Source organism: Salvelinus fontinalis, chromosome 1 (assembly GCF_029448725.1).
Source record: "Salvelinus fontinalis isolate EN_2023a chromosome 1, ASM2944872v1, whole genome shotgun sequence".
Lineage (NCBI taxonomy): Eukaryota > Metazoa > Chordata > Actinopteri > Salmoniformes > Salmonidae > Salvelinus > Salvelinus fontinalis.
Genome location: NC_074665.1, coordinates 21,197,907 through 21,215,717, shown reverse-complemented (window position 1 = coordinate 21,215,717; position 17,811 = coordinate 21,197,907). Strand labels below are relative to the sequence as shown.

The following is a 17,811-nucleotide window of genomic DNA, read 5'->3' as shown; positions in this document are numbered from 1 at the left end:
TGAGATGTTTCTACAACTTGATTTCAGTCCATCTGTGGTAAATTCAATTGATTGGAAATGATTTGAAATGTCACACACCTATCTATAACAAAAACACCTTTATTTAACCAGGTAGGCCAGTTGAGAACAAGTTCTCATTTAAAACTGCGACCTGGCCAAGATAAAGCAAAGCAGTGCGACACAAACAGCAACACAGAGTTACACATGGGATAAACAAACGTACAGTCAATAACACAATAGGATAAAAAAAATTCTATATACAGTGTGTGCAAATGAGGTAGGATTAGGGAGGTAAAGGCAATAAATAGCAATACATGAGGCGGCAGGTAGCCTAGTGGTTAGAGCGTTGGACTAGTAACCGGAAGGTTGCAAGATCAAATCACAGAGGTGACAAGGTAAAAATCTGTCGTTCTGCCCCTGAACAAGGCAGTTAACTCAATGTTCCTAGGCCGTCATTGAAAATAAGAATTTGTTCTTAACTGACTTGCCAAGTTAAATAAAGTTTTAAATGAGAACTTGTTCTCAACTGGCCTACCTGGTTAAATAAAGGTTAAATAAAAAATAGGCCGTAGTGGCGAAGTAATTACAATTTAGCAATTAAACACTGGAGTGATAGATGTGCAGAAGATGAATGTGCAAGTAGAGATACTGGGGTGCAAAGGAGCACAAAATAAATAAATAACAATATGGGGATGAGGTAGTTGGATGGGCTATTTACAGATGAGCTATGTACAGATGCAGTGATCTGTGAGCTGCTCTGACAGCTGGTGCTTAAAGCTAGTGAGGGAGGTAAGAGTCTCCAGCTTCAGAGATTTTTGCAGTTCGTTCCAGTCATTGGCAGCACTGGAACTGGAAGGAAAGGCAGCAAAAGGAGAAATTGGCTTTGGGGGTGACAAGTGAAATATACCTGCTGGAGCGCGTGCTACGGGTGGGTGCTGCTATGATGACCAGTGAGCTGAGATAAGGTGGAGCTTTACCTAGCAAATACTTATAGATGACCTGGAGCCAGTGGGTTTGGCAACAAATATGAAGCGAGGGCCAGCCAGCATACAGGTAGCAGTGGTGGGTAGTATATGGGGCTTTGGTGACAAAACGGATGGCATTGTGATAGACTGCATCCAATTTGCTGAGTAGAGTGTTGGAGGCTATTTTGTAAATGATATTGCCGAAGTCAAGGATTGATAGGATAGTCAGTTTTACGAGGGAATGTTTGGCAGCATGAGTGAAGGATGCTTTGTTGCGAAATAGGAAGCTGATTCTAGATTTGATTTTGGATTGGAGATGCTTAATGTGAGTCTGGAAGGAGAGTTTAGTCTAACCAGACACCTAGGTATTTGTAATTGTCCACATATAGTCAGAACCGTCCAGAGTAGTGATGCTGGATGGGTGGGCAGGTGCGGGCAGCGATTGGTTGAAGAGCATGCATTTAGTTTTACTTGCAATTTAAGAGCAGTTGGAGGCCACGGAAGGAGAGTTGTATGCCATTGAAGCTCGTCTGGAGTTTAGTTAACACAGTGCCCAAAGAAGGGCCAGAAGTAGACAGAATGGTGTCGTCTGCGTAGAGGTGGATCAGAGAATCACCAGCAGCAAGAGTGACATCATTGATGTATACAGAGAAAGGAGTCGGCCCGAGAATTGAACCCTGTGGCACCCCTATAGAGACTGCCAGAGGTCCGGACAACAGGCCCTCCGATTTGATACACTGAACTCTGTCTGAGAAGTAATTGGTGAACCAGGCAAGGCAGTCGTTTGAGAAACCAAGGCTGTGTAGTCGGCCGATAAGAATGTGGTGAATGACAGAGTCGAAAGCCTTGGCCAGGTCGATGAATACGAAAATACAGTATTGTATTTTATCGATGGCGGTTATGATATCGTTTAGGACCTTGAGCGTGGCTGAGGTGGACCCATGACCAGCTCGGAAACCAGATTGCGCTTATTCTCCATGGACTTTACAGTGTCCCAGAACTTTTTGGAGTTTGTGCTACAGGATGCACATTTCTGTTTGAAAAAGCTAGCCTTTACTTTCCTAACTGCCTGTGTATATTGGTTCCTAACTTCCCTAAAAAGTTGCATATTGCGGGAGCTATTCGATGCTAATGCAGAACGCCACAGGATGTTTTTGTGCTGGTCAAAGGCAGTCAGGTCTGGAGTGAACCAAGGGCTATACCTGTTCCTGGTTCTAAATGTTTTGAACGTGGCATGCTTATTTAAGATGGTGAGGAAAGCACTTTTAAAGAATAACCAGGCATCCTCTACTGACGGAATGAGGTCAATATCTTTCCAGGATACCCGGGCCAGGTCGATTAGAAAGGTCTGCTCACTGAAGTGTTTTAGGGAGTTTGACAGTGATGAGGGGTGGTCGTTTGACCGCAGACCCATTACGGACGCAAGCAATGAGGCAGTGCTCGCTGAGATCCTGGTTGAAGACAGCAGAGGTGTATTTATAGAGCAGGTTGGTCAGGATGATATCTATGAGGGTGCCCGTGTTTACAGATTTGGGGTTGTACCTGGTAGGTTCATTGATCATTTGTGTGAGATTGAGGGCATCAAGCTTAGATTGTAGGACGGCCGGTGTGTTAAGCATATCCCAGTTTAGGTCACCTAACAGTACAAACTCTGAAGATAGATGGGGCAATCAATTCACATATGGTGTCCAGGGCACAGCTGGGGGCAGAAGGTGGTCTATAGCAAGCGGTAACGGTGAGAGACTTGTTTCTGGAAAGGTGGATTTTTAGAAGTAGAAAGGCTTCTAATGTTAACATGCATGAAACCAAGGCTTTTACAGTTACAGAAATCAACAAATGAGAGCGCCTGGGGAATGGGAGTGAAGCTAGGCGCTGCAGGGCCTGGATTAACCTCTACATCACCAGAGGAACCGAGGAGGAGTAGAACAAGGGTACGGCTAAAAGCTATAAGGACTGGTCGTCTAGTGCGTTCGGAACAGAGAGTAAAAGGAATGGGTTTCTGGGCGTGGAAGAATTGATTCAAGGCATAATGTACAGACTAGGGTATGGTTGGATGTGCATACAGTGGTGGTAAACCTAGGCATTGCGTGACGATGAGAGAGGGAGCACGCGTGACAGCTGTAAAGTATCAAAGCGTGGAAAAAGTCAAGGGTTCTGAATACTTTCCAAATGCACTGTACAGTCTTTCTTTAATTTGTACATTTTCCATATATTTATAAATAGTATATATTTATCTTGAGAATCCTGGAACTGCATCTGCATTGGGTGAGCACTCCACCTTCTGTCTGCCTCCTCACTAATCTACACGAGCTGGTGTAGTGCCTACCGATTTCAGCAGAGGAGTCGCTGGGGCCTGAGCTGCCGATGGAGGCGGCTATTACTGAGGTGATGGAGGACATTGGACGAAGTGGACTACCTTCGGGAGTGGCTCCAGCTGCAGGCCACCCCTTTCCTGGTTGACGCCCTGGGGAGCAGTTTCCCTGATGGCTGGGGGAGCTCTACCCTGCTGACACTCGAGGAGGAGTTTCCCTGGTGGCTGGGGGAGCTCTACCCTGCTGACACTCGAGGAGGAGTGCTTCAGGGGCCAGAGATTCCTGCTGCATCTGCTGGGATCCGAAATCTCACCAGGGTGGGAGCCACGTTCCTGTCATCTTGAGTGTGCGGTGTAAGGAGTACTACAGGTTCTGTCTGGAAAGCGACCATGGCTCTGGGCCTAATGTCCCAAATCGTCTCCCTACTGATGTGGCCACTGTCGTCAGATCAGATGGGCTAGCCAACTGTGTTTTTCTCCAGCCTTGGAGGGCCTACCTTCCGACTCAAGCAAATACTACCCTTCAACTCTGCTGCTTCCTTTTTTCTCCTCAATGGCTAGTGCAGCCATTGTACTGGTTGACGGTGTAGGCTACATTCTACTACCAGTGTGTGCTGCGCCTTTTTACCACCCATGGACAGATATGCACTATTATTTCCTTATGACATGGGCTTTATTATCTGCGGACTTCTTGTCCTTAAAAATGTGTGGTCAACCCCGGCTTTACTGAATTTTTCTCCGCTGCACTTTCTGCTTCGTCAGAAGGGGGAGGAACTGTGACGAAGCTCTGAGCCCATCACTTATAAAAATGGTCTCAAGTCATTGATGATATTGTTTATAGGCTACTGTTTGTTTATTTATTTACTTATTCGGAGTCTGTGTGTTGTTTGTAGATCCTGCCTGGGGAAAGAGAATGCAGAGTTAGTGTTACGCACGGGCATTTGTCTGTATGAGCAGTGGAGATTTTACCTCAATTTATCTTTATGGACGAGATGTCTGCTGTTAATTATGAAACGCGACACTCTGGGAGAGGATAGTTTATCGGATTTCATTTCATGTGCTTTTGACAAGGCTTCACACTATTATTCAAATGTGTACATTTATGGGCATTCAGATGGTATTGCCTGAATTAGTTGTGATAGCCTTACTGAAACCATGAAAATGTCATGGTTTCAGTCATGTTTGGTTGATCAGTCATGTTTCCTGTCAGATGGTTTCCTGCAAGGCTATAAGAAGCTGTCATTTTCCCAGACCAGAGCTAAACACCTTGAAAAATAATACTTTGAGCCTTGTATATCATAGCAGGCTGGTGGGAGGATCTATAGGAGGATGTGCTCATTGTAATGGCTGTAATAAATGAAACTTGAATGACATATCATTCTAATGTTTGTTGTTGGATCAAAGTGGTCCAAAGAGTTTATAATCCTATCATAAACGTAAAGGTAGCCTATGTCAAGCAACTTTGTACAGGCCGTTTCTATGGTGACATTCAGAGAACTAAAGTTCTTATTGTCTCTGCTGCTCTGAAGCGGTGGTGACTTCTTCCGACGTTTTCATACAATTCAATATCCGTTTCCCCTCCCAGTGGGGAAATGCTTCTTTACTTGTGGAGGTATTACTATCCCTCCCAGTGGGGAAATGCTTCTTTACTTGTGGAGGTATTACTATCCCTCCCAGTGGGGAAATGCTTCTTTACTTGTGGAGGTATTACTATCCCTCCCAGTGGGGAAATGCTTCTTTAATGTGGAGGTATTACATTGTTATGTAACGGCAGGGTCTATGCTTCAAGTCCCCCTCACAGCCTGGTCCCTGATTTGTTGGTGCTCTCGCCAACTCCATTGCTCATTGTCAAGCCAAAATAATGAGTTGACAAGGATTTGACATAATAGCACAGACTAGCACTCCGGCTAGCCCCCTCAAATGCAACAGCAGTGGAATAAACTTGTAATGATGGGAAATTGATTCCTGTCCTTCAGACCTGGTAAAGGGATTCCTGACTCAGCCTGCCCCCTGTGGGGGTGTGTCGGCTGGGGAGCAGGAGCTGTTTTCCCCCTGGAGGAGCCAAGGCCATTTGTTCAATGTGGGTGATGTTCTCGGTGTGGAATGTCATTTCTGAATGGCCTTTGTCTTCTCCCTCCACTGGGATGTTTATTGAATGGTGTCCTTATGTTTGGCAACTGATCTGTTCAGTATGTGATGAAGTAAATCTTTATTAGACCTTTACATTGACCTTTAGAACAAAACCGTGAAACAGAACATGTAGTGTGTGTGTGTGTGTGTGTGTGTGTGTGTGTGTGTGTGTGTGTGTGTGTGTGTGTGTGTGTGTGTGTGTGTGTGTGTGTGTGTATTTATTACCTGTTGAAGTACAGGTGCATCTATCATGTCTGTAATAAAGGCTCTGCTGACACCTTGTGGTTTGAATGGGTTACAACATCTTGGAGTCTCCTAGATCCTGCTCAATGTACCACAAGATACCCAACATAGTCAAATACCCCCACCTCGTGGTGATTACTTAGATCACAAGTAAACACAGTTCACTTTCATAGCAGCAAGGCATTTTTATATTAGAAGGAAAATAACCGTCTTTGTCACCACCACTAGTGTGTACTAAATCAAATCAACTTGTATTGACCACATGCACCGAATACCACGGGTGCAGACTTCACGGTGAAATGCTTGCTTACGAGCCTTTCCCAACAATGCAGATAATAATACAAAATGAAATACTAACACGAGGAATAAAATAAAATACACTAGAATGGAGCTATACCAGTGGTGGTCAGTGCCGTTTAAGATGAGGGAGAACAATTTTGTTTTCTTCATGACCATTGCCTTATTTCTATTACAGCATATTGGATGACTGTCATTCACATTCCATTCACCCAGTTCAATGTAACAGCGATAGGTTTAGGCTACTACACGATACAAACATTTTCCCTATACCCATCATGAGGTTGCTACAACCTAGCCTATGAATGAAAGTTTACAACATAGGTGCACACAGGTCGAGAGAAAACATTTGAGGTGACAAGACAGTGACACATGGACAGACAGTGACACATTCAATACCGCCTTGCACACTCTTGCCTGCATCTAGCTGAGACAGGGTGTAAACATTCGTCCAACAGTTGCAAAAGAGAGTTTCCATTGGACAAATTCAGGTAAGTTCATCGCCGTTTCATTCCGTTTGCTTCCGTTTAAGAAAGGTTTTTCAACAGAATCGGTGGAATGAATACAACCCTGATCACAAGTAAACACAGTTCACTTTCATAGTCAAGTTGTATTTCTACTCGTATCTATTGTATCTATCTTCTCACCTTTTCACTTCACCAGTGGACTTCAATGCATAACAAATCAGCTGTATGTGACCAGGCAAAAAAACCTTTCCAAACCATATCACATCTGATACACATAGCCTACATCGTTGTCACTATTTTAACTAAAGTAACGTCCTCGTCAACATAGCTAATAGAACTAATGCGTTAGTAAACCCACTACAATCATGCAGTAAAGTTACAGTGTACAGTCAGTAAGCAGTTACACCAACGGGCCCCTGTGGCAATAAATTAGTAAAAGCTTACGTTAACTTGGAAGAGTTCCAATGTTGTGTTGGATAGTGATAGCCAGCTAGCTAACATAGCATCATTCTGTTTGAGCAGGGTGTTTGAGTAGGCTAAATTAGCTAGCTGCATTTGCTAACTAAGTAAGTGAAAGTGAAAGAAAATGACGAAATCTCTCTTGCTTCTCCTTCATTTTGGAAGAAATGAATTTGTTCAAAACTGTTCAACTATTGTCTTTTCTCTCTCTATGAGTCAACTACTCACCACATTGCATGTACTGCAGTGCTAGCTAGCTGTAGCTTATGCTTTTAGTACTAGATTCATTCTCTGATCCTTTGATTGGGTGGACAACATGTCAGTTCATGCTGCAAGAGTTCTGATAGGATGGAGGACGTCCTCCGGAAGTTGTCATAATTACTGTCTAAGTCTATGGAAGGGGTGAGAACCATTAGCCTCCTAGGTTTTGTATTGAAGTCAATGTACCCAGAGGAGGACAGAAGCTAGCTGTCGTCCGGCTACACCATGGTGCTACCCTACAGAGTGCTGTTGAGGCTACTGTAGACCTTCATTGCAAAACAGTGTTTTTTTGTGTTTTTTTTGGTGACGTGGCTATATTTAGTATGTGTTTATCTAAAAAGGATAACTTTTTAAATGTTTAAAAATATATATTTTTTGAAATTCACTGAGGAGGTTGGTCCTACCATTCCTCCTCTGAGGAGCATCCACTTTGCTACAGTCGGAAGTTTACATACACTTAGGTTGGAGTCATTAAAACTCGTTTTTCAACCACTCCACTAATTTCTTGTGAACAAACTATAGTTTTGGCAAGCCGGTTAGGACATCTACTCTGTGCATGACACAAGTCATTTTTCCAACAATTGTTTACAGACAGATTATTTCACTTTAGTTCACTGTATCACGATTCCAGTGGGTCATAAGTTTACATACACTAAGTTGACTGTGCCTTTCAACAGCTTGGAAAATTCCAGAAAATGATGTCATGGCTTTAGAAGCTTCTGATAGACTAATTGACATAATTTGAGTCAATTGGAGGTGTACCTGTGGAGGTATTTCAAGGCCTACCTTCAAGCTCAGTCCCTCTTTGCTTGACATCATGGGAAAATCAAAAGAAATCAGCCAAGACCACAGAAAAACAACTGTAGACCTCCACAAGTCTGGTTCATCCCTGGGAGCAATTTCCAAACACCTGAAGGTACCCCGTTCATCTGCACAAACAATAGTACGAAAGTATAAACACCATGGGACCACACAGCCATCATACCGTTCAGGAAGGAGACGTGTTCCGACTCCTAGAGATTAATGTTCTGTGGTGTGAAAAGTGCAAATCAATCCCAGAACAACAGCAAAGGACCTAGTGAAGATGCTGGAGGAAACAGGTACAAAAGTATCTATATCCACTGTGAAACAAGTCCTATATCGACATAACCTGAAAGGCCGCTCAGCAAGGAAGAAAACACTGCTCCTAAACTGCCATAAAAAAGCCAGACTATGGTTTGCAACTGCACATGGGGACAAAGATCGTACTTTTTGGAGAAATGTCCTCTGGTCTGATGAAACAAAAATAGAACTGTTTGGCCATAATGACCATTGTTATGTTTGGAGGAAATTGACATTAGTCAGGAAGTTAAAGCTTCGTCGCAAATGGGTCTTTCAAATGGACAATGACCCCTAGCATGCTTCCAAAGTTGTGGCAAAATGGCTTAAGGAAAACAAAGTCAAGGTATTGGAGTGGCCGTCACAAAACCCTGACCTCAATCCTATAGAAAATTTGTGGGCAGAACTGAAAAAGCGTGTGCGAGCAAGGAGGCCTACAAACCTGACTCAGTTACACCAGCTCTGTCAGGAGGAATGGGCCAAAATTCACCCAACTTATCGTGGGACGGTTGTGGAAGGCTACCCGACACGTTTGACCCAAGTTAAGCAATTTAAAAGAAATCCTACAAAATACTAATTGAGTGTATGTAAACTTCTGACCCACTGGGAATGTGATGAAATAAATAAAAGCTGAAATAATTTATTCTCTCTACTATTATTCTGACATTTCACATTCTTAAAATAAAGTGGTGATCCTAACTGACCTACGACAGGGAATTTTTACTAGGAAAAACGGAGTGTAAATGTATTTGGCTAAGGTGTATGTAAACTTCCGACTTCAACTGTATATCCAGGGACTACCAGTACCACATCAATGTGTAGAGGTACTTGAGGTAGATATGTACATGAAGGCAGGGTAAAGTAACTAGGCATCAGGAAGGATAATAATAAGGTATTTGAGGTAGATATGTACATGAAGGCAGGGGAAAGTAACTAGGCTTCAGGGTGGATAATAATAAGGTATTTGAGGTAGATATGTACATGAAAGCAGGGTAAAGTGACTTGGCATCAGGATGGATAATAATAAGGTATTTGAGGTAGATATGTACATGAAAGCAGGGTAAAGTGACTAGGCATCAGGATATATAATAAGGTATTTAACGTAGATATGTACATGAAGGCAGGGTAAAGTGACTAGGCATCAGGATAGATGATAATAAGGTATTTGAGGTAGATATGTACATGAAAGCAGGGTAAAGTGACTTGGCATCAGGATGGATAATAATAAGGTATTTGAGGTAGATATGTACATGAAGGCAGGGTAAAGTGACTAGGCATCAGGATAAATAATAAGGTATTTAACGTAGATATGTACATGGATGCAGGGTAAAGTGACGAGGCATCAGGTTGGATAATAATAAGGTACTTGAGGTAGATATGTACATGAAGGCAGGGTAAAGTGACGAGGCAACAGGATGGATAATAATAAGGTATTTGAGGTAGATATGTACATGAATGCAGGGTAAAGTGACTAGGCATCAGGATAGATAATAATAAGGTATTTGAGGTAGATATGTACATGAAGGCAGGGTAAAGTGACTAGACATCAGGATAGATAATAATAAGGTATTTGAGGTAGATATGTACATGAATGCAGGGTAAAGTGACTAGACATCAGGATAGATAATAATACGGTATTTGAGGTAGATATGTACATGAAGGCAGGGTAAAGTGACGAGGCATCAGGATAGATAATAATAAGGTACTTGAGGTAGATATGTACATGAAGGCAGGGTAAAGTGACTAGGCATCAGGATAGATGATAATAATAAGGTATTTGAGGTAGATATGTACATGAAGGCAGGGTAAAGTGACTAGGCATCAGGATGGATAATAAGAGTAAAATAAAGAACAGAGTAGCAGCAGCATGAGTGTAAAAGTGTGTGTGTTGTGTCGGTATGCTTTTGTGTGTGTGTTGTGTGTGAATGTGTGAGGGATGTGTGTGGGAGTGACAGTGTCGTGTGTGTGCATATGGTGTGTATATAAAGTCTAGTGTAGATAATTTGGGTTCCATTCATTGACTATTTAGCAGTCTGGCTATTTAACGGTCTTATGGCTTGGGGGGAGAAGCTGTCTCGGAGCCTGTTGGTCTGAGGGCCGATGCTCCGGTACTGTTTGTCGTGCGGTAGCAGAGATAACAGTCTATGGCTTGGGTGGTTGGAGTCTTTGACAATTTTTAGAGCCTTCCTCTGACACCGCCTGATATAGAGGTCCTGGATGTCAGGAAGCTCGGCCCCAGTGATGTAAAGTACATTGGTGTCCGCACCATCCTTTGTAGTGCTTTGCAGTCAAGGGCCAAGCAATTGCCATACCAAGCGGTAATGCAGCCAGTCAAGATGCTCTCGATGGTGCAGCTGTAGAACCTTTTGAGGATCTGAGGGCCCATGCCAAATCTTTTCAGCCTCCTGAGGGGGAAGAGGCGCTGGCGTGCCCTCTTCACAACTTTGCGGGTTTGTGTAGACAATGTTAAGTCCTTAGTGATCTGGCATTCTACACCACCTGGTGAGATATTTCGGATTGTGTTTACTTTTATTGTAGAACTTTATAGTGAAGAAATGCATTATCGAAAGTTGGACATGTCCAATTTTGAAGATTGTATGCTCGCTCGTTTGCATGCTTGTACAGGTGCGCACGCTCTCATGTACACACACACACACACACACACACACACACACACACACACACACACACACACACACACACACACACACACACACACACACACACACACACACACACACACACACACATTTGAGTTCCGATGGCTACTGCCTAATTCCAAATCTTACCCCTAGAGTCGGTTCTGGGGCCTCCCCTGGGTGCACATTTTGGTTTTGCCCCTAGCACTACACAGCTGATTCAAATAATTAACTCATCATCAAGCTTTGATTATTTGAATCAGCTGTGTAGGGCCCCTTGGGGGGACCGAGTGGGGACCGAGTTTGGGAAACGCTACCCTAGAGCCACCTGAAATAGTTCTGAAATGACTTGACAGGATATAAGCAGTATGGTACAAACTCCTTGTCCCCTGATAGGTTAGAAATGGAGCAGGAAGTGCTAGAGTTGGTCATAGAGTACTGCAGGGAAGAGGTTATGCTCCCGTTGACCACCAGGTGGAAGCAACGCTCAGTGCATGAAGTGCCCAGGGTTAAAGAATCACAGACGACTGGGATTTGTGGGTTACAAATCAAATTTTATTCGACACATGCTTCGTAAATAACAGGTGTAGACTAACTCTGAAATGGTTACTTAAGGCCCTTCCCAAAGATGCAGAGAGGGGAAAAAATGAGAGATAATAGAAATATCGAGAAATTATAACACAAGGAATAAATACACAATGAGTAACGATAACACTTGGCTATATACCCAGGGTACCAGTACCGAGTCGATGGGCAGGGGTACAAGGTAATTGAGCTATATATGTACATATAGGTAGGGATAAAGTGATTGGGCAACAGGATAAACAAACTATAACAACAGCTCATGTGATGAGTTCAAAGAGTTAGTGCATAAAGGGTCAATGCAGATAGCCCGGGTAGCTATTGGTTAACAGTCCCAGCCAAAACAGTCTTCTTATTACCCAACTTACAGACTCCAGCATTGCCAGATACAGACACAGATATAGTTCTATTTAGATACTAACTCTTATGAACAGCAAGAGGAACAATCCCAAAAGTATGGAGTTGTCTGCATCGTTTGCAACACAACCAGTTTTTGATCAAAACCAGACAACAGCTGTAACACCCAAAAACCATGCTGCACTAATTCATCATCACCACTCGCCTTTATGAACGACTCCCTCCCCCTCCCCTATCTGATTATAGCCTATATCCGAGACGGGGCTGTTTATATAAGGTGTTATTCCTGCGGTGTCACACACAACTCATCATGTCCTGACAGCCAGTTCATTAAAGCATTAACAATGCCTGATTGACTGGAGAGAAACCGCCAGTGTAGTAAATCACCCAGGTGAGCCTTGACACATGTTTGTGTCCTTACCCAGAATGCTTCGCTACCAAACGTGTTCCCACAGTGCCTCTTGCTTTGGGGGGGGAGGTTTATTTTTTAAACATTTTTACAGACTGATGATGCATGTTGTTGTTTGAGTTTGGTCATTTGTTGGCAGTTATGTTGCTGTATGCTCGTAAAGTTTTTCCCTGCTGATATCCCAGTATCAGTCTCTTTTCAATGACTGTTTGTGAGTCCTCTGCTAGCGTAGGAAGTTGTGTGTTTTTGAATCCCTCCACTGTGGTGTGATATTCTCAGGCTTCCATCATCTGTTGAACCAGGTCCTGTTTATGGGAACCACTAAGCACTTCTATTATCCCCCCCCCTCATCTTATTCTCCTCTCTTTCCTTTCCTGCTCTATCTCTCTACCCCCTCCATCTCCTTCCCGCTCCTACTATATCGTTCTCACTCCTCTCCTCTCTCATGTCCTCCCCAGGGGATCTCTGGTCTTCTCTCTAGCCAAGTGGAACTGTCTCTGGCCCGCACCCAGCAGCTGTTCTCCATTGAGACACACAGAGTTAACCCCCTACTCCCTCCCTCCCTGCCTCCCTCCCCCAGAATGAAAGAGAAAAGAGAGGGGGGAGAAACTCAGTAAAATATGTTTCTGATTGAGAAGTGCATGTTATTAACCCCTTCTTCCTTCCAAAACAAAAGCACCAGCTCCGCATGTGTGACAGAGGGAGAGAAGTGTGTGTGTGTGTGTGTGTGTTCGGTGTTTGTGCACGTGCGTGTGTGGAGTAGTCTCCATGTTTCTCTTTGGAGATTAGCTAGGGAAGCTGAAAGTACTGAATGGAGAGTTTACTGTCATATTTCTTGAGGAGCAGATTGATTGGTTTTGCCTGGGGTTCATCCAGATTGATTGGTTTTGCCTGGGGTTCATCCAGATTGATGAACCCCAGTTGTTCTGCATACCGAATCCATAGTGTAATCCTTAGGGGAAGTTGGGTTAGCTTTACCCCTCTTGATAATTGTATGAGCTAATGATTGATGCTCAGCACACCCGCTTCTTTTATACACAATTAAAAAAGTTCTCAGAAGAACAACACAAAGCCGAGTCTCCCCTCCGCCCTTCTCTCCCCTCCCCTCCCCTCCCCCACAAAACACACTCCTCGTCAGGAAGCAACACCTCCTAATTGGGATGGATGGACCTCATTATGTAACGTAAAGACAGAGAGAACAGAGAGGGAACCAGAATAACACATAGTGCTAGAAAAACAAACAATAAAAGGAACACTCTTCGTTTCTTTCCACTTCTGAGACACCCAAGGCCGACCCGGCTCTACGTGGGTAGCTAGAGAGTGTGCAGTCTCTCTCTCTCTCTCTCTCTCTCTCTCTCTTTTTCTCTCTCTCCCTGTCTCTCTCTCTGTCTCCCTCTCTTTCTCTCTGCCTCTAACTCTCTCTTAAATGTTTCGGTGGTTCTGAGGATGAACAGAACACTTTCTCCCCTCTCTTCAATTTGTTTAAAGAGAGAGCGGCCCTTGGGATAGACTTGTGGCCCTAATGACCATTTCTTTTTGGGGCCCTGGCCCCTACTTTAAGAGCTGGCCCCTCATAGCTAATTGTCCCCGTCCTCATGTACCTGCCTAATGATGTCCTCTTGATGTCTTAATGATGTCCTCAATGTTCAAATATTAATAATAAGGAAAATAATGCATGTTAGTGATGAAGTGTTTCCCTCAGACCTCAAAGCGTGCTACATAGAGTAAGAAAGCAGCATCTTTGATGTTCTCCCCTCTTTTCTTCTTCCTTTAGTGTCTTCTCGGGAGCTTTTACAATGCTCTGTTTTCTTCCTCCCGCTTTGTGCTGAGAGTATCTGTGGTTTGCTGTGATTTTCTCCCCTGGGCCTGTGTGGTCTGTGTGTCTATTCAAAGAGTTAACATCGCCGTCGATTGGTGACCTCGTTCTTCTTTTCTGCATGGTACACTCTGTATTCATATCATACTGAGAACAATACAAATTATGCCCTGGCTTCGGAGAGAGTTGAGCGGAGTGCACCCCCCCTCTCCCACCGCCACCCCTCCGCCTGTTCGCTGGATTCCTGACGAAGCGTGTGAGAGGAATTTAGGTGGTTTACTTTCTTATACTCTGTACTATCCACCAAACTGTACAAAGTCCTACACACAAGGCTATCATTTAGATGCATCTGTTAGGCTGTACAACATTAACCTGGTTTGTGTGTGTGTGTGTGTGTGTGTGTGTGTGTGTGTGTGTGTGTGTGTGTGTGTGTGTGTGTGTGTGTGTGTGTGTGTGTGTGTGTGTGTGTGTGTGTGTGTGTGTGTGTGTGGTGCCTTTTTCATGGAGCTGGCTGCTGCTATAGTTTTTTGGACCAGTTAAAGTTTGTGATAGACGCACGCCTGTGTAGCAAAGTCCAACATTCCTTTATACTCTCCTGCAGTTTATGGCTTTGGGGCAGAATGTTAAAATAATCATCATTTTGCACATTGCTGCATTTCTTAGCACTGTTAAACCGCTATAGGGCCTGTGCTTTACGCCAGTGAAAGGATCTGCAGATCTGTGTGTACGGGGATCAGAGAGCTGAATCCTTCTCTCATGACCAAGCAACCAAGCTGAGATGCCATGTCGACATGTAGTTCCCTAACCCACTACAACCACACACACACACACGCACGAGCGCACACACTTTGCTTTAGTAATACACATATTTAGATTTCTACCAGAGACTGTAAGCCAAAGACATAGCTAAGTAACTAATGTGTCACTGCGTTCCTGATCCAGTCTGGGCTTGCAACCGGCATTGTTGGCGTTGGAGCGCGATAATTCACAGCTCTAAGTGAGATTGTCCTCCTCACACTTATGCTCACAGCAGTTCTGATTAATTACTCTTTCCTGTTCACCAAGAAAGCCCAGCGTCTTGGTTGGGCTGTGAGAAAGAGACGTTTTGCTGGTCCTCAGGAGTTGGCGCCTGGGTTCCAGGGACCCCTCTGAAGTAGAAGTAATGACGTCAGCTCACCTTTTCTTTCCTCTTGCAATGTCAGTGTGGCTACTCAGGCCTCAGTTCACTACGTAAGCCCCGTCGCTTCCGCGCCCTGTACAAACCCACAGGTCTTCATGTTGCTGCTGTCAACCCCTGCCTCATTGATATGCCCAGTCATGGACACTCGGTTTACTATGGTAAAGTGTTGGCACAGGAAGTGGCCCAGGATTGGTCTGAATGAGAGGCATGCAGATTGCTCTGCTCTGTTCTGTTCTTGTCTGCTCTGTTGGGATGCAAATTACCCAGGCTGCCTCTCTGCACAAATGATCCCTGTGGAATGACTTCTGCAGGCCAAGAAGAGAGGGATATCAGAGGCAGAGAGGAGGGGAAGAGGAAAGAGAGGTCTGCAAATAGACATTAGGATGGGGGTAGTGGATGAATCCACTGCAATCTACCCTGTCTGCAGAACTAGTGTGCCATGGTTTACTAGATAGCACGTGCCTGAGTACAGTTGGCTGGCTCAGACAAGACTTCTGATGCCAGTGTCAAATGGGCTCCCCTTTGAACCCTTGTGCCATATGTAAAACCCTGAACAATTCTGTCATTGTCGAGGGAGAGGAAGAGCCTCTCACCTGATCCAGTGTACAGTTTTCCGTGTAATCTGCGGGTAGGCCAAAGGCATGCTTAAATAAACAGACAGAATAGTTACCTGCCTGTACAGATCTGTCTGTCTCTCTGTCTGTCAGAGAAGGTCTGGATCTCAGCCTTATCTCCCCAACCTCAGTTGGAATTCCCCTGGAACTTGAGCACATTGATTTAACACCTAATGGCATTAAAGGGCAACTGTGGTAAAAGAAAAACAAACCGGAATGGAATAGACCTTGGTTTAGGGAATGTGTGTGTGTCTGTGTCTGTGTGTTGTGTTTGTTTCTTTGTTTGTGTGTGTTTGTGAATTATTGTTTTAATTTCCAATTAAAGCTGGGCTGTAACTTTTTATCGAAATCCTAACCTCAATATCAGAACTAAGTATTTAGTGGGACAATCAGTCAATTAAGTTCTTACAGTGTGTGCTGCTTGATTTCACAATGCTTAGATAACGTGTGTGTGTGTGTGTGTGTGTGTGTGTGTGTGTGTGTGTGTGTGTGTGTGTGTGTGTGTGTGTGTGTGTGTGTGTGTGTGTGTGTGTGCGCGCGCGCGCATGCTTGAGGTTGTGTGTGTGATTGTGTTTCATGTATGTGTGTGTGACAAGGGAAAGGCCCTGTGTGTTGGACGATGGAGAGAGCTATAATGGAATGTTCCCACCCCGTAGGTAGAGATAAATTGCTGTTTATGTTTCCGCGTTGTCTGACAGAAATAATGTTCCTGTGTTTACGTTTTGGGCCAGAGGCTCCCCTGCAGAACACAGTGTACATGTTGGAACAGAGAGAACCGAGGCGGTTAAATTGATCCCTGCTCACGTCTCCTCAACAAGGTTTATTAAGGCTAACCTGCATTGCATTTTTCACCAGTACCAATTCAGGTCTCGTTGTCTTGATATCAATGTTCTGGTTTTGTGCGTTGAAGACAGTCACTCGCCTGATCCTTGAATAGATAATAAGGCCGTATAACATGCTGTCGGTCATTTTCTGCTGCGACTCAGGACACGGTTAAGTTGAAGAGAGCGCGGCTAGAACTTCCATTCGATTGCATGACAGATCTGTCCTGTTGCTCTTCAGAAATCTCATTTCCTCATCAGCCGTGTCATGGAGCTGCTGAGTGGGAAGCTACAGGGGGTCTCTTTAATCTGTAGCTCTGTACTGGGGTGTACCTCCGCTCCCCGCTGCCCTGGGGGACCCCCGTGTCCGCCCCTCGCTGCCCCCCCCAAATCCTCCAAAACCCCCTAACCCCCCCTTCGCCTCCCCTAGGAGTCTGTATTGAGCTGGAGAGGAAATAGACCACAGTGGGACAGTAGTGGGGAATATCTGAAATGGTAGACGCACGCACGCACGCACGCACGCACGCACGCACGCACGCACGCAAACACACACACACACACACACACACACACACACACACACACACACACACACACACACACACACACACACACACACACACACACACACACACATACACACACACACTAAAGAGCGAAATCAAACCTCGCGCACCGCAGAACTTCCCAGATGTCCTGGTTTAGATATTTTTGACACCACAACCAAGATCACAGGAAGTGACCTGGCAAGACAACAACACTTCATTTTAGTTTGTTTCATGGTTGTTTGTTATTTCAAACTCCATCCTTGTATGTGCTTCCAGTACTTGGTACGATACTCAGCTTTATTTGTGGTGGGTAACATGGTCTTAATTGGGTTATCGTGGATTATAGGCATTGTGGTTTTCATTTGATGTTAATCAACTCCTTCCACTTTCACACCACAGTGCATCATTTGCCATTTAAAATCATTGAAAGCTGAACATAAACCATGTGTTTTATAATGGAATTATAGTGCCTTCTACCACACCCACAGCCAATTAAAATCTCACCCGACCTATAAAAATGCATAGTATTTATATTACCTATTCATAATACGGTACACTTAGGTGGGTCATAGAGAATGCTATTTTTGACGGTAGGTCAGTGTATCTTAGTTGGG

The 17,811-nt window shown here is 44.2% G+C and overlaps 1 long non-coding RNA gene across 2 annotated transcripts in view; it reads left to right on the top strand.

The window, feature by feature from the left end:
* LOC129836145 (uncharacterized) overlaps positions 1 to 17,811 on the top strand; it is an 87,606-nt gene that overhangs the window by 8,921 nt on the left and 60,874 nt on the right. The window lies entirely within an intron of this gene.